The sequence below is a fragment of the Suricata suricatta genome, chromosome 6 (genome assembly GCF_006229205.1).
Source record: "Suricata suricatta isolate VVHF042 chromosome 6, meerkat_22Aug2017_6uvM2_HiC, whole genome shotgun sequence".
Taxonomy (NCBI): Eukaryota; Metazoa; Chordata; class Mammalia; order Carnivora; family Herpestidae; genus Suricata; species Suricata suricatta.
The window spans coordinates 4,848,734-4,873,037 of NC_043705.1; the positions used below are offsets into that span (position 1 = coordinate 4,848,734).

The 24,304-nt window shown below is 39.3% G+C and overlaps 1 long non-coding RNA gene across 1 annotated transcript; it reads left to right on the forward strand.

Annotated features, from left to right (window-relative positions):
- The first annotated feature begins 834 nt into the window (after positions 1-834).
- On the forward strand, positions 835-2,796 carry LOC115293149. The gene is made up of 3 exons (XR_003909389.1): positions 835-906; positions 1,840-2,040; positions 2,650-2,796. It is a non-coding gene; the product is annotated as an uncharacterized LOC115293149 (long non-coding RNA).
- Positions 2,797-24,304: the final 21,508 nt, after the last annotated feature.

Genomic DNA, 24,304 nt, shown 5'->3' on the forward strand with positions numbered 1-24,304 from the left:
CGCAAGTACAGGGTTGTAGATGAAGTTAGCTACCAGGAACCAGGAGTGAGGGACTGAGGGAGACCGGCTTGGGGACTCTTCTCCCTCAAGGTCATGGCCCATCAGGGTGCTGGAACACATTACTGTGAACTAGGCGGTTTATAAATAAGAGAAGTTGTTTGTCACAGCTGGTGGCTGGAAGACCCAGATCGAGATGCTGGCATGGTTGGGTGAGGCCCCTCAATGGAAACTATGGACTTGCTAGATCTTTACAACACGGAAGGGAAGAGTTAGCTCTCCAGGGCTTCTTTAATGAAGGAACTAATCTCATACATAAGGGCTCTGCCCTCATGGCCAAATCACATCCCAAAAGTCCAAATACCTTTGGGCAGTAGGTTTTCAATATATGAATTTAGCGAGGTGTGGGACACACACACTCAGAAGCACACCACACCACACACACACACACACACACACACACAGACCATCCCACTCAGTTAATCACACCGACTGAAATGGTTTCAAGTAGGTTAAATGGGCAGAAAATATATGGTAATGGATTTTCATGTAATATAAAGAATTTTAATGTCGTCAAAATCTGATTATGGAAGGGACCTCTTTGGGAATACATTAGTTCTCCCTTGCACATGTTTTTCCCCCCTCTGTTTCAGTTAATCCACAGTTAACAGCGGTCCCAGAGCAGATGATCCTCCTTCAGCCACACTGTCAAGAAGTCAGTGGCATCTGAGCACGAGGTCACAGGGCCTGTGTCATGAAGCTAACTTCATCTCATCACAAAGGCACTTGCTTAGGTCACATTAACACAAGACGGGCCAGTGCAGTAGAGTAAGATATTTTGAGAGTGAGGTGGAATGAGGCCACATTCATATAATCTATCACAGCGTATTAGAATTATTCTATTATCAGGTATTGTTGCTAATCTCTTATTGTGTCTGATTTATATATCAAACTTTATCCTAAGTGTGCATGTTTAGGAAGAAACATAGCGTATGTAGGGTTTGGTACTACCCAAGTTTCAGGCATCCACTGGGGGCTGGATGTCTTGGACCATATTCCATGCAGATCAAGAGAAATGACTGTAATGAGTTCCTCATTAATAGGGGTCTTATTTGGGGTAATAATTTGGAAGAATAATCAAAGATGATTTTTTATTCTGGCAATTATGTGCACAATCAGGCTGAGCATTGTATATTCAGCCAGCTAACACGTTAGGTACACACCAAATACAAAGATGGCAGGCCACAGTAAGCACACTCCTGGGTCCTAATTCTTTTTAAGCTACACACACACACACACACACACACACACACACACACACACACAGTATACACAAAAAGAGAGAAAAAGCGGGAGAGGGTGAGAACAGGAGAGAGAAAACAAATACAATATGGGTTCTTTGAGAAAAAGCCAGACTCAGAGGAAGCTTACTTTGGGGACAAAATTATTAACTGCGTGCTCGTGAAGAGTATTTTAAAAGAATATTTAGTTTTCTGGCAAATGTACAAAGTTAAAGAACTTCCCAGCATAATAGTTTACATTACATAAAGGGTTTTATTTTTGTGTAGTATATCATACACATGAGAGAATGACGTCCATGTCTGTCACTAGAGATCATTTCCCTATTACCTCTGCAAATTACAACTCATCCTCTCGAACGGCAACGCATATATTTTATACAATCAATATAGCATCAGTACTTATGGAAGAGTCTTGAGGCACTTCAGTGTAAATTTTCCTTTGAGTAAGGGAGACATCAAGAGAGCGCGATTAAAGCATTTGTCAGAATTTCAGACTCTAAATTCGTAAGGACGGGGGGTTCTGAGAGGAGATCTGTGTTAGTAATTACAGATCCGATCATATTGCGGCACTAGAGTAACGCACAAGAAAACTGGAGACGTACACACCTGTGTGCTTTTAAACAATGTGTTCACACACGAAAACCAGGCATTACTGCTTACGTGCAGAGGAAAATCTAGAAATGGACATACAGTGCATATCCCAAGGAACCGCTACTGAAGCAATGTTTAGTAATTGTATTTGGTAAGTGAATTTCCCATATCAGGTTTGCAATGTTAGATTGATACATTTTAATCTGAACAAAGAAATGTGAGAACAAATGGGAGATTTTAGGAAGTATCTATCCAACTTGTAGTATTTTTTTACTACCAACGTAAAGAAACGGAGAGGGTAAACAACACCTCATTTTTTCCATAGGAAAAAGTCTTTCCAAGACAGTTCCAATCACCTGTTCAGTTAGATATTCTTTTTAAAAAGTAAAAGATATCTCCTAATCACCAGAGCATATGTCCCAGACACAAATCGTTTCAAGTCGAGGACAGTTCTCCAATCTGTAAATGTCTTCGTTTCTAAATTTCTCCACACAGACAACAGGCATCATCTCCATTTCATTCTCTAACTAATGTGCTCAATCTCTGTCATCCTCTCCAAAGCATCGTGTCCTCATTATGTAGCCAAAACGGACTAACAAGGAAAATATTTTCTCAAAAGGAGCACCACGGATGGGGGGGACACTGGGATGAGGGGCAATCACTCTCAAAAGGCTCTTCTACTTCAAAGGGAGGGAGTAAGAGCAAGCACAAAATTTCTTCAAAGAATTATGCTCAGTCTTCTCCTGTCTTTGTCTTGCAGCTCACATCATCCCATCTCAAGTAAAACCTGGAGAATATACAAGCCACAGTGGCACTGACACTAACTTCCTGCTATGACCTAGAGCTGTAATTAATTCTTGAGCTGTGATTTTCAGTTGCATTAAACTCAGTCCTTAAGGACACCAAATATTTTATCTTAGAATTTCTAGTATCTAACAAATGATGCCCAGAGCCATTGGCTGAAACATAGCTGATTTAAGGTGGCAAATCCCTGAATACAGAGTAAAAGATAGATGCACAACTAAGTAATGTGTTTAGGTAGCATTGGTTTTTAATGTCTTATCCTACAGTGTTTCGGCAAACTCTCAGCTTGGTGCGTGTGAAGGACTATGGATGCATGCAGGTCATCTGTTCAAGGTCTTATATCCACCTTTCTGATGGGGATTTGGCAGATCCCTATCTACCTTCCAACTAGAAAAAAGATGAACCAGAAAGCACACTTGTGTATGCAGTTTTACACATTTTAATGTGGATAACGTCTGAGAAATGTTTTCACTTGGCTTCTGCAGTACATTAAGAAATCATAGGCAAGAAGTGAAAAGGGCAAAGATTTTAGAGAAGATCCTCAAGGACTCAACTGATGCTGTAAGTAATTTACAATTATGCAGTCTGCACATCAACATCAGGCATGTGCTTGCATGTAGAAGATCATAAGGTTATAGTCTTTTTCATGGGATAAGCACTGCCTGGATAGAAGCAATATCCATGGCTATTACCAACCTTATCTCTGAAAAGTTTACCTTCTTTAGTCTATGTGAAAAGGAACACATAGAGGTCTTTTCCTTCTGTAGTGTGCTAAGGCTAAAAGACTAGTATTAGATGGTAAGAGTTCAAACAGGCAAGGGAAGGCCATTAAAGGTGTATAATTCATCATATGTGAAAAAATGTCTTCAGAGAGATACTTATCCAGCATAATAGGTCCTGACTAAATATCTCCTATATAACTATATAATTCCTTAATTTACCATCTAGTATTGCAGATGGAAATGAGAAAATTAGTTAGGTAAGATAATATTTATGTAATTATAGGTAGAAAAAAGTGGTAATAAAGATGATTTGAAAATTGTATCATAAAAGGTTAAAAACATACCTTTTAACAGTACTGCGATTTAAACAAAGGTCGATTAAGATGTCACCCAAATGAAAGCAATACAAAGCAAAGCAAGAAAACTCCTTTCTTGCAAATAAAACTGTCCCTGTACTAGATTTCTATGATGCATAAAATTCTGGTGTTAGTATTCCTTTCCTTTCTTATAATGTCTTCCTCATGGTTTTTATCACAAATTTTATCAGAAAACTCATAAAACTCTCATATGATTTTTGTGATGACACTCATAAAGTAACACAACTAATTTACTTCTATGAAATTTTAACCTGAGTTTTGAAACAAGAATAGTCAGGAGAAAGATAGCCTGTCATCAACAACTCCAACACTTTTGAACAAGAATTTTTAAATTTGATTTCCTAACCGTCACCCAAGGCCATGGATATGCTGCCAAGGGAAGAATGGAAAGGCCAAGAAGAGACTGATCCTTTAACTACACGATATGTTAATAATGGTAGTTAGGGGCGCCTGGGTGGCTCAGTCGGCTAAGCGTCCGACTTTGGCTCAGGTCATGATCTCATGGTCCGTGGGTTCGAGCCCTGCATCAGGTTCTATGCTGGCAGCTCAGAGCCTGGAGCCTGTGTCAGATTCTCTGTCTCCCTCTCTCTCTTTGCCCCTCCCTCACTCATGCTCTGTCTCTATCTGTCTCAAAAACAAACAAACCAAAAAAATTAAAAATAAATAAATAATGGCAGTTAGGAGAACAGGGTTGGAGAATGTCAAGGTTGGGTTTCTGGGAAAGCTGACTTACAGATTGCCATTGGAAAATCATTAGGGGTGTTTTGGAATCAACATCAATGGAAGGGAGAATGAAGATACGAGATTCTACAGATGATGAAGGTAGACAATAAGGCCTTAACCAACCCTGCAATGATGAATCAAATGAGTTATTGGGATTTGTATTTGGGACCTGGGTCTTTAGGTCCCTGTAACAAAAAGCCAGGCTATCTCGGACCAAGGCTGACCACGGGGTAGGCTCTCTTAAGCTGAGTTACATTCTGAGGATTTAAAAACTGTTGTTGTTTTTTAAATCTTCTCAGGGAGATCAATTTCTCAGTTTTGACGTGGGTTCTGGGTAGTATATAAGAGGATCCACCACCAAGTTGTACTACTTTCTGGAAGTTTTCCTTAGTTATCCATTAGGATCCTTTGATAGAAACGTTCGCTTTCATTTTTTTATGTTCTCTTTTCAACACAATCTGTACTGAAACAAGATGTACTATTTTCCTATGCCTTCCTCTTAACCTTTAATGTGTCTATTCAATGTCATCTTGAGAGCTAAATATTAGAGCAAACCACTTATATATAAAGGGAAGATGAAATTTTTCTACTTTAAAATGTCCATGGTACCCCCAAATAATCTACATTTCCAATGCAATCTAATCAAAATGCCAATGGCATTTCTCACAGAATGAGAACAAAATATTCTAAAATGTATACAGAACCACAAGAGACCATGAATATCAAAATAAATCTTGAGAGGCTTCACATTCCATGGTTTCAAACTATACTACAAAGCTATAGTAATCAAAACAGTGTGGTAAAAGATACATAGATCAGTGAGCTAACATGAAGAGCTCAGACATAAAACCACAAATATATGGTCAACTAATCTACAACAAAGGAGGTGGGAATACATAATGGGGGAAAGATAGTCTTTTCACTAAGTGGTTCTGGGAAAATAGGACAGCTATATGTAAATCAATGGAACTGGACCACTTTCCTATATCAAACACAAAAGTCAACTCAAGATGGACTAATGATTGAAATATGATATGTGAAATCATAAAACTGATATCAGAAAACATAGGCAGTAATTATTTTGAAATTGGCCTTACCAACGTTTTTCCAGATGTTGCTTTAGGCAAGGGAAACAAAAGCAAAAATTACTACTGGGATTACAGCAAAAATATTTTGCACAGAGAAGGAAAACATCAACAAAATGAGAAGGGAACCTACCAAATGGGACAACGTATTCACAACTGACATATCTAATAAGGAGTTGACACCCAAACTACATAAACAATTTATACAACTCAACACCAAAACCACAAATAATCCACTTAACAAATTGACAGATGACCAGAATAAGGCTTGTTTTCCAAAGAAGACATATGGATGGCCAACGTATACATGAAAGGATGTTCAACATCACTCATCATCAGGAAAATGCAAACCCAAACCATGATATCACCTCGCAGCAGTCATAATGACTAGTATCAAAATGACAACAACTAGTAAGTGTTGGAAAAAATGTGGAGAAAAAGCAAGTGTTCTGTACTGTTACTGAGTGTCAGGAAAGCCATGGTGAAAAACCATATGGAAGATGCCCCCAAAACTGAAAACAGAAGTAACCTACAATGCAGGAATTCCACTGCTGGGTATATCCCCAAAGAAAGTAAAAACACTAATAATTTAAAAAGATATATGTACCTCTACATATATTATAGAATTACTCATAATAACCAAGATATGGAAATACCCTAAGTTTATCCACTGATACTAGGTGAAGAGATATAGTATACATACACCTCGGAATATTACTCAGTTATCAAAAAATAAAAAAGAATGAGCGGTCAGTGCACGGGGTTCTTCTCCGACCCACAGCAGAGTGGCCGCTCGGTCGCCACCTTAAGGTCAGAATGTAAGAGTTACCTTGGGAAGGTGACCGAGTGGCCATTTTGCTGGGGTTGGAGAAGAACACCATGCACCTACGACCCCCACCCCTCACCTGCAGACCTGGAATGTCCTGTGCCATTTGAAAACAGCCAATCATGAAGCTCCAGCTTCCCATCACCCTGACAGAGGAGGCAACCTATTCCATCCCGCCACGTCCCTGAAATGCCCTTATTTGATAATCTTTCCTCCCAAGATCAAACTCGGAACCCCCTCACCCATAAAGCTGTATCTTCCGTGGCATCCTGAGCTTACTGACAACGTTGTGCATAGAAGCTTCTTTTCAACACATGTCAATGAGTAGATGTAAACCTAGTGCCTTTGAGAATTTACATGTAATGACAGACCAGGACAATGATGGAAAGCGTGAAGTTCATCAAAAATATCAGGAAAGACATATCGAAATTTGGACAACTGCATGGAATGAGAATCTCATTGTCCAATTGGTGAAGGATATAAGACATTTTGGAAAACCTCCCTTTTTCAGTTCAGTACTTTAGTAAAGCAGTGTGTTTCTGTAAGCAGAAGCTCTAGAAAATGGTGGAAGGTGCATATTTGCAGAACAGCTATTGGAAATCTGGGGAGCTACCAGTGCAATGATAGCATGTTGTTCTGCAGGAGGGTGATGGTGGACTTTGCTTGAAACCAACAATAAACTCACAACAGAAGACAGGAAGTGATCTCTTCCCTGGCAACTCAGCACCAGGTGTTTGCGTTGAGTCAGATGCTGGCTGTGGGGGGCTCAGGTGTGCTGTGCCTGGGTTGTCTAGTGTAGTGCCCCTAAACGTGGGTCTCAGGGGGCAGGATCAGCGCTAACAAGGAACTGGTGAAAGATGCCCATTCATGGACCCCGTTCCAACATTTCTTCTATGGGACCTGGAACACCACACGATTTGTATGCATATTAAAACTTGAAAGTACAGAACTTCTTCTCTCTGGTTTTACAATAAACATCCCATGGTGAGATTTAAGCACCAGCAAAAAAATAAAAATAAGAAAAATAAGAGCTTCACATTTTCAAGAACATGGACAGACTTAGAGGATGTAAGCGAGATAAGGTGAACAGAGAAACACAAATACCATATTATTTCACTCTTACATGGAATGGAAAAAAGAAAACAAATAAACAAAGCAGAAAGAGACCCATCAATACAGATAACAAACTGGTTGTACCAGATGGGAAAAGGCAGGGATAAATGGGTGATGAGAAGTGGGAGAAACTAGCTCCCAGTTATGGAATAAGACACAAGAATAAAAGGTCCATGAAAGGGAATACAGTCAATGGTATCTTAATAGCGTCAGAGGTGACTGATGGCAACTACCGGTGTCGTGACCATAGCATAAAGCACAGAGGTGTTGACTCACCAGGGTGTACGTGTGAAACTAACAGAACATTGTATGTCATCTCTACTTCCATAAAAAAGGGGAGGAAACCAAGTCTGGTACACCTTTTTATTTTTTTGTGGTTTGTGCATTGTGCTTTTCTGTATATTCTAAATATTACTATAATGAGTCACTGCATCCCTTATATTTACTTCTCAACTGTTTACTTCCTTTACATGCAGACAGGTATGCCATAATTCTGTCACAATATATCAGATGGATTGCAAGTATTAAAGTAGCTACTCTTTATGGCAGAACAGGGAGAGTTTACTCCGTTATGCTGTCTTGGCTATAAATTTGCATGGTCTACTCATTAGCTAACAATAAACAGGGCAGGTGAGCTTTCTTTCCACGAATCCACCCCTAGGATTGTCAGAGAAAGTGTAATATCCCAAATGTCATCTAACAACTGTTTACTTTATGTATGATTTATTCACTGATCCTCTGCAAAAGGGATTTTTCACAATGAGACGTTTTAAAACAGTAAATCTCAAAAACAAAAACATCAGCTCATTTTTCACTTTATGAGTTGTGTATGAGGATTTTAGAGATCTGTAATTAAACACTGTCAGTTCTAATGTTCCTTATAGATTCCATGCTTTGGCTGCGGCTACCTACACACTACATTTATCGGGACACTAGTTCAATACATTCCAAAGACCATCACATGACGAATTTTGCCTATTTGAATACTGATTCTGACAAGTTCTTATTTCATATTCCCAAAACACAGTTTACCGTCCTCCCCTGGCACTCTCATTTTTATAATAATGACTCAACCTTGCTATTCAGAACTCATTGATTTAACCAGTCTCAATTTTAAACTATGCCATCACTCTATTAGATTGCAACTTAGGCCCTGCATATCCTTCATATCAAATATGTAACATGGATATTAAGTATGTGAAGTATTTATTGGCATAATCAATTGTCTGTCTTGTCCACAGAGCTGTAAGCTACATTAGAAACTATATGTGTTGCTCACCACTGTATAGGGCCAGGCATAGAGCAAGCAATTCCTTAAGGAGCTATAGAACGAATCCATGAATGTCAGTTAACTCCTTAATGCATGATTTACCAATTCCATTCCCTGAAATTCTGAAAATCAACTATACCTCTTTATCTTATCCAACAAGAAGTGGATAATAGCATTCATAGATCATAAATATCTATACTTTTCTTAATCAATTGGTATTCCCTCAACCATTTATTTACCCACTGCGTATCTGAATTAGTATTTTCCAAACTCTAGGTATTCAGTGGTAAGTAAAATATACTGAACCCGACTGTCAATAATATTAAAGACCACATGGAAGACACAGTTTAAATAAATATCCCTATCCAGAGTATTACGAGCGCTACACAAACACACCAATAAAACCGTAGGAAGCTAAGAGAGTGTGTAAATGAGAGGAGCTGAGGGACTTAGGAAAACCTCTGAAGAAGTCTGTTACCTGAGGTCTGAAGAGTGAAACGAATGAGCGAGACGTGGGGGCAAATCTTCCCAGGCGCCATGCTGTACGAGGTCTTGGTGCCCCAACCAGCATGGTGACCGCCTGGTACTGAAGGAACAGTCAGCAGGTGAGGTGAGGCCGGACCATTCACTCTCACACTTGCAGAATGGCACGACGGGGGCGCAGAGTACCATGTGGGCTGTTGGGGGCGACCCTGCTCCTTCTCTGTGCTTCCATGCTGGAGGGTTAGCACGAGTGCGGCTTGTGGCTGGAGGAGAAATGGACTACTTGAACACCCAGCAGCTGAGCTCACTTACAGGGGTAGAAGGGCTGCAAATGTGGCCTGTGCAGCACCTAGGACCCAGTCCTGTGGGAAACTGAGCTCAGATGAAGTCACTCCAGAAGGACGTGCTTTCTTTTCAAGGTAGCTTGTTGCCAGGGAGCCCCATAAATCACTAAGGTCAATCAGTAAGCACTTATGCTTTTCTCACATAGAGGCAGAGAAGTAGCGAGGACCATAAATTAGGGGCAAAAAAAAGAAAAAAACAACACCAAAAACAAAAATAAAAACGAAACAACAGACACCTGAGGACATGAAAAAATTCTGGTGTAGTGGGAGCAGACATCCCCGGAAGTTTCTATTAGTTATGTTTTATGCATAAGGCTGTGTTTATTTTTAACCACCATATATTCACATATTAGTGATTTTAATATAAAAATTCTGTGTTCACTTCAAGATCTGGCTCAGGATAAAGTGAACATTTGAAGGAAGACATTTTTTTTTTGTTAGTTTTTGGCTTAAGCACTTAGCCATAAAAAAGCACAGTGTCACAGGACAGTTTCATTAAAGTTCAGTATTTTTTTTAGTTTTTATTTATTTTGAGAGAGAGATGAAAAAGAAAGAGAGAGAGTGAGAGAGAGAATCAGAATGAACAGGAGAGCAGTTAAGAGAGAGAGAAACCCAAGCAGGATCCACATTGCAGCACAGAGACTGACATGGGGCTCAAACCCATGAATTGCTAGATCATGACCTGAGTTTAAACCAAGAGTTGGGTGCTTGACTGACTGAGCCACCCAGAGGTCCCAAATATTCAGTATATGATGCATTAACTAACGTTGTTTAGCTTCTTACTTCCGCTCTTCCAAAAACAGTGCTCCTGTCTGATGCGCTTATGCGTGCTGGTTCTCAGGAGAGCCCATCGCCCCCACCTTTGCTGCCTGGCTGGATCTAGGTTCCTTGTAGAACACTTACTATACTCTTGTATTTAGGTGCTGAATTACACTAATGTGGTCTATGTAGGTTTTAAAAACGTTCTAAGATCACAACAGACAACAAAGTGCAGAATCCTCACATATAACACGTGGGTGTGGCAGCCAGGGGCAGTGCGTGGAACACACACTCATCCTACAAGGCACACATGAAGAGCGCACTGAGGGTCTGTGTACAAATAGAGCTTCCTCTGAGAGCTGCAGGACACATTCTCAGCCACGTTTGTACCTCCAGATAGCTAAGCTAGCCATTTGGGGATCACTTTTACACAGTGTGCTATTTTCTTAAATGCATTCTTGATTGAAAGCTGATGTGATGTATTATAAACACCGACCAATACATACATAAGGAAAAATAGTTCCAGGGCATTCCGAACCGAAATGTTTCTACTTCTTTTGACTCAGTTACTCAGCAACTCTCTCCCCATCCCTAGACATGTCCCGAGCTTTTCTTTGCCAGTGTTTTATTTCTATCTCTAATGCTCAGTCTGTCCGGACAATCACCCTGCTCCTCGAAGACAGTACTGTCAACCTAGGGAGAACGAATACAATGCATTCTGAGAACAGAAATATATAGAAGCCATGGGGCTTCCTGAAGGGACAAAGCACCGTTTGCCTGAATTGTCAGCTGCAGTGGGATTGGTAGCAAAATACGCTGGCTGTCCATCATGACGTCAGCCACACACACTGGACGTGTGGGGGAGGAATGACAATTTGTCTTGGGCAAATTTCATCACAGGTAGGTAAGAAATATGAACTCTGGCATTAGAGAGACCTAAAATTCTGCTTCAGGAAAAGGTAGATGAAGAAATGCATACAAAACTGAGACTATGGAAATCGAACAATACTTGATTATATACAAATCTTCCTAGAAGCGTCCAGTCTTTGGAAGACAGCATGAATGATGACATTGACTAAGACATTGTGCACCACAGTGGGAATTAGCTACTTCAGAAGAGGTGGCAAGAGGCTCAGTATCACAGAGGACGGCCTCTTAGGGAGACACCATTTCAAGCCCCCGTCTGTTTAGATCAGCGCATGTTAGAGATACTAACCAGTGTCGAGTTTTACTAATAGCTGAATGAATATAGGAAGACACTGCCCTGTAGCTGGGCCTGAAGTCGTTGAGTTCTCTGAGAGAAGCCCCAGGTCCCTTCTTTCCATATCAGGATTCTCCTTCTCTAGATCAATTACTATCTGAGGTCTTTGAGATCTATATGTGATCAGATCATGAACACAGAAGGGAGCTGTCTTCCTCACGGCATCTTATACTCTGACAACATAGGTAACAAAGTGTCTTTACGTGACCCAGAATTATGTAGCCTCCATGTGAATTTACCATGAATAAACTAGACAGGCCAATTACACACCGCTACAGTGCACTAAAGATAATGGCTGTCTCTACCAGAGAAATACCATTAAGTGAATTTGCCAGCAGGTCTGCCATTCCTGGATTTTCCAGACTTGTCTGGGTCACTTTCCTTCTTTTGTTTCTGGAGGCAACCTCTTGGGAAAAGGAGGGCCTAGACTTCAAGCCAGCTGCTGACCATTTCCGTCATCGTGTCACATTTCTTACAGGCTAGGACATAATTTGAAAGGTTTCTCTCCTCCAAGATAATAAAACAAATTATCTAAATTATCTTCTGATTTATTTTGGGGGGCATTTAAAACATGTGCACCATCTGGAAATTATTGCTGTTGTTGTTTTAAATACCTGAACCAATGCTATTAATAGGCAACATTTATTGATCACTTGGTGTATGCAAGCACTACTGCAACTAATCCTGGGAAGAGTAGGCCTTATTGTCCCCATTTTCACCTCGGGAATTTTCACAGAGAGCATGCATAACTTGCCCAAAGCCAGGAAGCGAAACAGACAGCCAAGATCATACACGAGTAATTTGGTACGATAGTCTATATGGTTATATATCAACTGGCTTCAATTTAAATTAAATTTCTTGAACATAATAAATTTGAAAAATATGGGGTGGGCCTGGTTGGCTTACTTGGAAAAGAGTCTGATTTTGGCTCAGATCATGATCTTGTGGTTTGTGATTTCAAGCCCCGTGTCGGGCTCTGTGCTGACAGCTCAGAGCCTGGAGCCTGCTTCAGATTCTGTGTCTCCCTCTCTTTCTGCCCCTCCCCTGTTCGTGTGAGCACATGCTCTCTCTTAGAAGTAAATTTAAAAAATTAAAAAAAGAAAAAATCTTAGCAACTCTAACACCTATTGATAGGAATTCACTTGAGTAATAGGTTACATTTAAAAGTGAATATACAATCTCTACTATCTACTGACCTAGAGCAACTTAATATTTTATGTGGACAACTATTCGAGACTGTGTATTTGATTTGTTTTAGAATCCTATTTGGTAATGTTTTCAGGTAACTAATTGAGAAAAACAAATACTGATTATGATTACACAGCGTAACTAGCTTTCAACTTGACAGTTGAAATGTGTTTTGTAGTTTAGTATTAACAAAAAGCTAAGTAAATCACGATGACATTTGAAAAGCCATTTATAAAGGTTTGTAGAGGGAAAAACCTTCCCTACCATGTTTAAAGCTGACTACTCCCTTTTGTTTATCAAAATTTTTTTGTGCCTTTTCTCCTAAAAAAATGTTTATTTAATCTGTTTAAAACAATATAGGCCGATAAATTACAGCTTTGACTATTGTTTAAAGACTAAGTGGATATAAGTCAAGATGGGGGAAGACTATCTAAATACCAGGGACTATTCTGTATCCTTTGAAGAGGTTTTGTCTCACATAAAATTAACCCAAAAGGAAAAAAAAACAAATTAAATACATAAACGGAAACGTTTAATCTATTTTTGCTGTCACATTATTTCATTTTTAAATTAAGTTAAATGCCAGATATACTTCACCTTTCTATTGATTAGTTAGCACTGAAAATCCATTTCATATAACCATATGTAACTATTATTTTTATATAAGAGGTATGGATCTAAATGTATCATATCTGCATACTATTCAATTATCCTAACATAATTAGTTGCATGCTAATTAGTGATTAAACTTCATAATCATCTTTCTGAAAATATTTAACATCTAGTAGAGCACCAGGATTATATTATTCATTGACTTGTATAAAAATTTCAATGTCTGAGTTTATTAAATTCCTAATTTACTTTAATGAATAACATGTTTTCTCTTTGGATGGTATGCTGTGGTTTTTTTGTTCCTACAGTTTATTTTAATAAGACTTTATATTTTCTTAATATTTATCTTTAAAGAGTAAGTTCCAATATTGCTTGCTGGGATATTTAAAGTTGCTCCAAACAATATCCCATCTAATAATAGAGCAATTATTATAACACAAGCTATTAAAGCTTCTTCCTGCCTGCAGTTACCGTATTAATTCTGAGCCAGTTGCAGACCTGCAATTTATTTGATTTTAGCTTTCGGTTACGTTGTACATTTTTTCCCCCACTTTGATACAATTGACTTTTTCCTAAGGCTATTACCCTGTGTCAGTTATGTTTCATCTATTGGGTACAAATGTAAGACGTGATGAGACCAAATGGCCAGTGTGGGCGGGGAATGATAGAGAACTTTATCTCACCCTATGCCTTTCCAACTCAGGAGTTCAACTCCCTTGCTTGACAAAGTAGAGGTGAACTAAAGGGCAATCCGAGCTGACTCAATTTATGTCATAATTTGATATTTAATTCAATTTAGTAAATAGCCCCAGATTTATACACACCTCACTGTAGCTATTTTGTTTTTAATGATCAAACAGGTTAGTTATACTGGATATAATCTAATTATTATGCTGGTATTATTCATTTAATTCTTCTCTTTCCCTACCAGAATAAGACCGAAAAGGAAGGTAAAAGGGACTAGGGAAAATGAAGTTTATATTCTCTACAAAAATGGTAGGGTTGTCAATTGATACAAAATGGGTTTAAAAACTTTTGAATATATTTAAGAATACAGATGGGTAATGATTTTATAGATTTGCAAAAATTTCAAACTACCAAATCTCACTTATTTATTCATTTTCCAAGGTAGCTGCCAATTCCCAGTCTTGATGAAAAACTGACAGTAAGTTAAATATTCTGATATCTAGTTATGGATTGTATATGTATACACATATGTAAGTTAATATACATATTTGTCTGTATACATATATAAGTTTATTTATCTTGAGAGACAGAGCAGAGGAGGGGCAGAGAGAGAGAGAGCGGGAGAGGGAATCCCAGGCAGGCTCCATGCTGTCTGCACAGAGCCTGATGCAGGACTCAAACTCATGAACTGTGAGATCATGACCTGAGCTGAAACCAAGAGTTGGACCCTTAACAGACTGAGCCACCCAGATGCCCCAATAACCTATATTTTTCAGTTATTAAAGACATGTCCCTGTCTTCAAACAGTAAAAGTCAGTTTGAATTTAAATGTGGTTTTCTTTCTTACAGGAGTCATCTACATCTCTGAGTTCTAATAATTAGCTTTAGCGAAGGAGTTCAGATTCCTTCCATTCAGGGTTTATCTGGAAGGGTGAAAAGAAAAGCACAAGACAATAAAACTCCAATCAATCTTTTTGTTTTCCTTTTAATTAAAAAACTTTTTAAAACAAATAGAATATGCAGGGGGTCCCGGAGTGGGTCAGTGGGTGAACCATCCAACTTCAGCCCAGGCGATGATCTCACAGTTTGGGGGTTTGAGAGCCACACTGGGCTCTGGGCCAACAGCTCAGAGCCTGGAACCTGTTTCGGATTTTGTGTCTCCCTCTCTCTCTGCCCCTGTCCCACTCATGCTCTGTCTCTCTCAAAAATAAATAAACATTAAAAAAACTCAATATGCAGAATAAAATGCAAACTTGTATGTATATTACCTTGAAGAATTAAAACTATTTGCTTCAACTATGTTTTCAAGGGTATTTTAAAATAAACTGCAGGCATTATTACATTTCAACAATGAATACTCCTCTGTCAATTTCTAAAACCTAAAACTCGTTTACATAACTGTGACATGATTAGCTCCTAACGAAAGGAGAAATTATCTTCTAACTATATCTAATGTCTGATGCATATTCACATTTTCTCTATTTCCTCCAATATCATTTACTTCATGATGCTTGAAGTGATTATTATCCAATAACCTAAACTTTCGGTGGCCTTTTTAATCTAGATATGTCTTCCCTTTGACCTGGGAATAGATGCTTTGTTCTACACATTTCCTATCTTCTGCAGTGATCGGCTTGCTACAGTGGCATTTGAAAATCCAAGCACCTTTTAGTGCTCGCTAAATGGATGTTTTACCTATGTATGCAAATAGATTCAGGTTAAAATGATTTGGGCAAGATAACTGAAGAGATGATGCTGTACATTTCAGATTTCATCACATCAGGAGGCCTGTCCTGTTCTGTTCTCCCTCCATTGGTGAGGATGAGATTTATCTCTGACTTAGAAGAGTAACAGTGACCGTTCTCAGTACAAACTTAGTTTCACTCTGTACAGCAGGCAAAACGTACAATTTCTACTCAAATTCACCATACAGTGTTTAAAAGTGATGCACACTATCTCAGAGGTGATTCTGACTACTGTGCGCATCAGTCATGCCAGCCTACTATTATTGCTTTAGAAGTCTTCAATTATAAGGATAAATTGGGCAACCCTTTTTGCCTTTAGTGGTATTCTTGGTGTACAATTACAACACATTCACTATCAACTCTGCACATAACTCTATTGAGATGATGAAAAAAACTATGAATATGTCAATATGCCACCCTAGCAACTTCTTTCTAGATATGCTTCCAGAAGCAAAGGAAACAAAAGCAAAAATAAGCTACAGGGACTAAATCAAAATGTAAAAGATTCTTCACAGGGAAGCAAACACTCAAAAAAATTAAAAGGCAACCTATGGCAAGGGAGAAGATACTTGCAAATGATATATCTGATAAAAACAGTTTCCAAAATATATATAGAACTTATAAAACTCAACACAAAAAACCAAAGATTCCAGTAAAAAAATTGACAAAAGACAGGAACAGGTATTTCTTCGAAAAGACACATGGACGGCTAATAAACACATGAAGAGATGCTCAATATCATTCATCATCAGGGAAATACAAATCAAAGCCACACTGAGACATAACCTCACACTGGTCACAGTAGCTAATATAAGTGTTTTAAAATTTATATCCACAAATGTCAACATCTCAGTGATTGTTGTTTCTGTTCCCTATTATTGTTTCAGTTCCTACAGCAACTAAAAGTTTCAATAAATCAAGTTGCTTTTGGTGGTTTTCTCTATTATTTTGTTTTGTTTTGTTTCATTTTAATGTTGAGAGAGAGCGAGCACATGAGCTAAGGAAAGGAGCAGAGGGAGACACACAGAGAATCCCAAATAGTCTGCATGTTCAGTGCAGAGCCTGACACAGGGCTTGACCCCAAGAATGTGGAATCATGACCTGAGCCAAAATCAAGAATAAAACACTATTTAACTGAACCACCCAGGTGCCCCTCTACTCTACTTTAAAACAGTTCTTAGCCTCAGCTGTTTTATGTTTTAGTCCATTCCTTTAATAGCTGCTGCTTCCCCTACCCCAGGAAAACTCACTGTGCCACTCACTTTCCTTTCAATTTGTCCACTGTGATGGCTCTGAACTGTGCCTTCACATAGATGGGGATAGGAGGTCAGATACTGAACTACCTCCTTCAGGAAGTAATCTTTTGCTAGATTTGTCTGACTTCTACTACCAAGGCCATGCTGTTCCCTATTTTCTTGTGTGTCTGTCATCAGACCTGTAGACCCTCTCCGGTAATAACCTGGATTCTGCTAATCTCAGATATTAATTTTGCCCCTTAAACTATGGTTTATAGTTTACTCTCTGTGTCATCTAGTTAGTTACTCCACAGAAGTAGGTTATATATATTTTCTATTCTTGTTACACAGTATCATGTTTGGATAATTTGTGGACATATTGTGATTGAGGCAAATGTGTTTAACATAGAGCAAGTCAGAAGACCCACCACATAGAAACTAATGTGATCACCACCACTAGCCCTCATTAAAAATACCCAGATATTTCAAGACTCAACATAGTGTGCATCTCTATGTCATGCTTGAGTTTGCCTGGATGAGTGAAGCAGAGGAGAAAGCTGGACTGGGAAGACCAGAAGATTTTCCTGTGGAAATGCAGTAAAATAGAAAATGGAATAGCTTCATTATAGTTTTGGGTTATTTGGGTCTTTTTATACTTGGTATTTAACAGGAGAATGGTGTTAGATGCTAGGTGGTCTAGTTCTTGAAAGCAATTACACTAGGTTCCTTGGTAGTGTAGGCTCTGATGATCAATAAAGTGGTTCTTTTTATTAATTTTTTAAAATATTTATTCTTGAGACAAGACAGACCATGAGCAGGGGAGGAAGAGAGAGAGAGAGAGAGGGAGATACAGAATCTGAACCAGACTCGAGGCTCCAAGCTGCCAGCACAGAGCCCGACCCGGGGCTTGATCCCACAAACCGTAAGATCATGACCTGAGCCAAATAATGCTCAACTGACTGAGCCACCTAAGTGCCCCTGAGAAATTTAGTTCTATTAAATAAATGATAGGAAGTTAAAGAAATGGAAAGGATAGTCAATGTCTTATATATATTTGAGATTATGCCATAATAAATTGGGATAGGGCATACTTTTTAGATTATCCTTTGGCATCCTAGATAATGGTGTTGCTTAATGAAGAATCTTAATCTGAGAACATCAAGCAATAGGGCTGAAGATTATCATATCATGCATTTCCTATTAGTGCCTCTGAAATTTAGATATCCCTGATGTCTATTAATGTGAAGCTATTAATGCGAAGCAATTGTTGAGTGTTTACCTATGAGGCTGAACTTGTATTAACACTGCATTTATTTACACATGAAGCAAGTAGGCATCAGAAACTTAATTTACTCAGTATTGGTAAATACATCAATGTGTGAGACTCCAAAGCTAATGACCTTAATTTCTGCATCTCACTGCCCCAAGACAGATAGTAGCAATTGAATTATAGTGCTATGAGCCCAAAATATGAAAGCATCAAGGTAAAAATAAATGCTCTACCAGGGATGAGGCATCTTCCTTTTTTAAAAAATTTAAATTTGAGTTAGTTAACATACAGCATAGTCTTAGCTTTAGAGGTATAACCCAATGATTCATCTCCTATATATGACACCCAGTAATCAACCCAAAAAGTTCCCTCCTTAATGCCCATCACCCATTTAACCCATCCTGCCACCCACCTCCCCCTCCAGCAACCCTCAGTTTGTTCCCTGTATTGAAGAGTCTCTTAAATAAATGGATGAAGATGGGAGGTATATATACACAATGGAATACTACTCAGCAATGAAAAGGAATGAAGTCCTGCCATTTGTAATAACAAGGATGGAACTATAGGATATTATGCTACATGAAATAAGTCAGTCACAGAAAGAACGATGTGATATGAATTTCACTCATATGTGGAATTTGACACACACAACAGATGAACATAAGGAAAGGGAAAGAGACGTCTTTTTTTCAAAAAAAATTTTTCCTTACATGTTTTCAGACCATAATGACAACCAAAGAGAAGAGTTAAAGTCAGAGGGGAAATAAGCTAATCCAGGACAAGACAGAACTTAGGAAAGATTACATGACCAAGACAGTGGAAGTCTCCAGGAAGAGGTCACGCCCAGGGATCTGAACAGAACAGGTGTAATAACATGCCTGAACAAGAAAATAGAATTCTAAATCAAACAGCTGACCTATGAATGTGCTCCTCCTTCAAAGTAGAGGTAAATTCAGGAATATTTCCCAATTTTGGCGTTCAGTAGTCCTTATATCTAGTTTTATAAACCTAGAGTCTGTTTCAATATACGTTTCAATGTCCTAAAGAACCAATGACGCTTTTGAGGCTTCCCAACGTTTTTGAAAATCTGGCACCACGTGGCTCCACAGGTATTATTCTCACTGAAGGGCACATGTTTTCCAAAGGTGTTGCTATTAGGTACGCTATTTTGTTTTGGCTTTATTACATACTAATGTTATTATGGTCTTACTTAACAGGGTCCATGTTCTCTACTTCCAGTTGAATAGTTAGTGAAGCCAGGTAAGAGATGGATCATGTCAACGTTAAGCATGAAAAAAGGTCCAACTAATAGATACAACTATGCATATTCTATCAAGGTAAAGCTAATTTGAGTATTTACATCTATAATTTCTTTATACAAGATGTATTTAGAGATCGCAACAAAATACAATACAATTTGTGGCTGATGCATTTTACTAAAAAAAAACATCTGCAGTAAATATAAAAGAATAAATACAGGTAAATAAGGCACTTTTATCTTTTCCAAACTGATCATCGCAGACATCTACCCGGTGACATAATAGACTCCCTTAGTTAATAGCAGGATAATGAAGGCTTAATGGATGTCATTTTTCAGACATTAGGATTTTTAATTGCTTTTCTTTCAGCTTCATTAGCACAGTGGCAACTGTTCAGTCACTGCAATTTTAAGTAGAAAACATCCTGTACCTTTTTTTTTTTTTTGGTGTTAAGCACAAGTGTTATTAAGTGAAGATGTCACACGACCTCAAGCTTTCAGATGCAGCGCCAAATAGCAGAGCTGCTCAAAAGAGATTTACTCTTTGGCTTTCCCAGAAAATCCTCCCACATCATCTAAGAAAACTAACACTTTTTTACTCTGGAAATCACCGCTTCCGAGTTCCATCTCTTTGGGATAGTATGTCCATCCTGGTATCCAACTCACCTCCCTGCCTATACTAAAGATATGGTTGGGAGGGTCATGAGATTAAAAAAAAAAAAAAAATCTAAGAAGCCCACACTCTAAAGCTATGACCCGTGAGGACCATGTTATCTAAACTGGCCGAGGACCATTATCCCCGGCTGTCTGTAAGCAGCTCTCTACCCAGATGAATTCTGAGAGGGATATTTTTTTAAACCAGCTTATGAGCACATTATTCGGTAACGTAAACCTGTCACACGATCAGCCGAATCAAATTCTCTGCTTCCCAGGGTACGTGGGTTATAGCCCTGATTTTGCTTTTACAAAGGAGCTCAAGTCAGTTTCCAGGCGCAGGGACGCAGCAGCCCGTTCAGGGCCCCGCGGTTTCGGTGAAGGGTCTCCGCTCGAGAAACCCGAGTGTGCAGCAGTCACACCGCTGGTACGTTTCTCAACACGTCCAAGCTGGATGGAAAGGGCTCTGCAGCGGAGAGCACATGACCGATTTCTCACAGCGTGATAATACGGTATTAGGTGACCCATTTATTTGAATTCCTTTGCTACTCCCTGATTATAAAGAATTGCTAGACTGGTCTTACTAAATCAGATTTAACAAATGACTGACCAATTAACTCACTCAAAAAATTCCATGCACTAAAAAGACAAATTGGTTATTTGTCTAAATTTTCTAGCTAATTTCTCCCTCAGATTAAATAATTTAGAGCCCCAAAGGCCATTTTAGATGTGAAAAAAATGACTCTGTTGACCATGGGAAATGGCTTTATAAGCTGTTTCTATAGCTCTCAACTGAAAAGCTATTGTCCTAAAAGGTAAATGTGATTTTCTAGGAGAGCTACTTTACTCCACAGAATACGCATCAAACTGGCCTAAGTCCATGCGTGAAGGCCAGAGAGAAAAAGAAAGATAAAACTAAAAGCTAGGGGCTATAGATTCGATTACAGAAAATAGAAAACAATTTAACAATGTTAACCCATTCTGCATTTAACATTTTTTTAATGTTGCTTTTTTTTTTTTTTGAGAGAGCAACAGGGAAACAGACAGACAGACAGAGACAGAGAGAAAAACAGACAATGCAAGCAGGGAGGAGCTGAGAGAGAGGGAGACACAGAACAGGCAGCAGGCTCCAAGCTCTGAGCTGTCAGCACAGAGCCCACCCTTGGTCTCCAACTCACGAACTGTGAGATGGCCTGAGCCACGGTTGGACACTTAACACCTGAGCCACTCATGTGCCCGGACCCATTCCGTATTATCAGAAACAACGGAAACCTTTACGGCGTGACCCGACTCAAGTACAACGACTGAACCCAGGGAAAGAAGATGGGTAACCCAGCAAGCACTCAATCATTTAAAATTGTAGTCTAACTTTTACCATTCTGTTATGTGGGACAGTTTACATTTTTCACAGTGAAATTTAATTATATGTACTTGTAAGTATAAACAGAAACATGAAAAAGTTTTAAGACTCGATGGCAACATATCTATCATTTCCTTCGTGCTTTCCAAGAATCAACAGAGCCCACTCCTCTCGTTCTGGTGGCTGTCTTCCTTTGGTGCCTCCGCAGTCACACAGGACAGGACACTGGGACTTCCACCAGGCATGCAGACAACCACCATGAAGAAATAAAGAGATTTTGCCTCAATATTCTTAATTTTCCTGTCAATCTCTGTTTCTCTCTCTTTTGGTCTCTATTCTTCTTCCTCTGCATTTCTTTCTTTAAATTTTTTTTTAATGTTTTATTTATTTTTGATACAGAGAGAGACAGAGCATGAGACGGGGAGGGACGGAGAGAGAAGGAGACACAGAACCGGAAGCAGGCTCCAGGCTCTGAGCTAGCTGTCAGCACAGAGCCTGATGCAGGGCTTGAACCCACGAATGTGAGATCTGACCTGAGCTGAAGTCGGAGGCTTAACTGACTGAGCCACCCAGGCACCCCTGTATTTCTTTCTTATTCTTTTTCCTCTCTTTCTGTATTTCTTCCCTCACACTGTTCTTGCAACTATTTTACCTGATTTTCCCAGTATGTGATCAAAGGTTTGTTATATAAGAAAAAGGAAACTCAGAGTAAGGCTTTCTTTATGTTTATTTTTGAGAGAAAGAGAAACAGCACAACCAGGGGAAGGGCAGAGAGAGAGGGAGACATAGAATCTGAAGCAGGCTCCAGGCTCCGAGCTGTCAGCAGAGTCTGACACAGGGCTTGAACCCATGAACCCGAGATCATGACCTGAGCTGAAGTCAGATATGAACCAACTGAGCTGCTGAGATGCCTTAAGCTAGCTAGTTATTTATGTATTTATGTGTTTTATTTATTTAGAGACAGAGCACAAGTGGGAGAGGGGCAAAGAGAGAGAGAGAGAGAGAGAGAGAGAGAGAGAGAGAGAGAGAGAGAGAGAGAGAGAGAGAGACTCAAGCAGGCTCCCCACTGTGCACAGAGCCAGGTGCAGGGCTCACACTCACCAACTGTGAGATCATGACCTGAGTGGAAATCAAAAGCTGGACACCTAACCAACTGAGCCACCCAGGAGCCCCAAGGCTTTTGTTTATTTTTTGAAAGAGGCTTGCCCAAGTTCATAAAACTTGTGAATGACAAGGACCAAGGCACCTTCGGGGGCCTTCCATAACTATCCAAATGAAATGCTATGGTGAAAAGTACAAGTTAAACCAAGAAGAAAACTGTTCAGTACCCAACAGTGGCAAGAAACTGCCCTCACACCAATGGCAAGCCTTCTCCGACAGCATTTCACTTCCTCAGCGTCACTGTCACAGAGCCCTCGGAAGGAGAATTTCTGACACTAAACAAACAAATAAGTAACAGCTTTTCACCAGAAGTAAACCTTCCCCCAGATTTTTCTTCCATGATATTCTGACAACCTCACTTCTCCCTCAAAGTGTGAAGGTGAATGAAATTTAACAGCACTGTCTAAATTGTAAAAGGAGGCTAATATCGACCGTGAAAAAAAGATCATGTATAAGCAGGTAATGAATGCCTTTCAGACCACTACACCAACTCCAGACAGAGGTATATAAAAATCCATTTGTATTCTTACTAATGTATATAAATGCTTATTAAGTTATCCAAGTTTTGGAAGGATATTCTGCCATTCTCTCTAGGAAACCTCAAAATGATTTTAAAATTGTAAAAATTATTCTAGTTCCTTAACATGAGAAACTAAGTAGGAACACTAGATAGACCTGTAGTCATACAGGTTGTTGTCCTAGAATTACTTATAATGTAATAAATTTGAAGCACTTCTATACCCCAGCTGTCCTGCCAAGGCAGCCATGGCGTGGCAGATCTGGGGACGGCCCTGGTGGCAACACTCATGCCCAGCCTTCCTGCTGGGGCTGCCACCCTCTCGTGCCCATGCCAGCTCTGGGCAGACACAGAACTCGCCCAGCCTGTGCCGACCCCGGGTCCGGCCAGCCTGCCAAGGCCACGAAGCACACACGCTCTGCCCAGGAGACACCGTGACAGAAGGTCATTCCTTCCTTCAAGACTGTGATAGGAGCTGTTCCTTCTAATTCACAAATACAAAGGCAAGACGGGAATATGTTTCGAATGAAAGAACAAGAAAAAACCACAGAAAAAAAAGTCTAATGAAATGGAGATAAATAATTTACTTGATAAAAGGTTCAAAGTAATAGTCATAACAATATTCACCACACTTGAGGGAAAAATGATGAACTCAGCAAGAACCTCAGGAAAGTTATGGTAAATATAATAAAGAAGCAACAGAGCCAAAGAATACAATAAATGAAATAAAAAAAATATGCTAGACAGAATCTGGAAGACAGAGTGAATACTACCAAATCAGGGGAAAACACTAAGAATACAAAAATGGAATAGGTTTACAAGACCTCTCAGAAAACATCAAATATGCTAACTCTTATATTATCAGAGTTCTAGAAGGCGAAGAGGGAGACAAAGGGGCAGTAACTACTCTGAAGACATCATGACTGAAAACTTCCCCAGGGAAAGAAACAAACATGCAGGT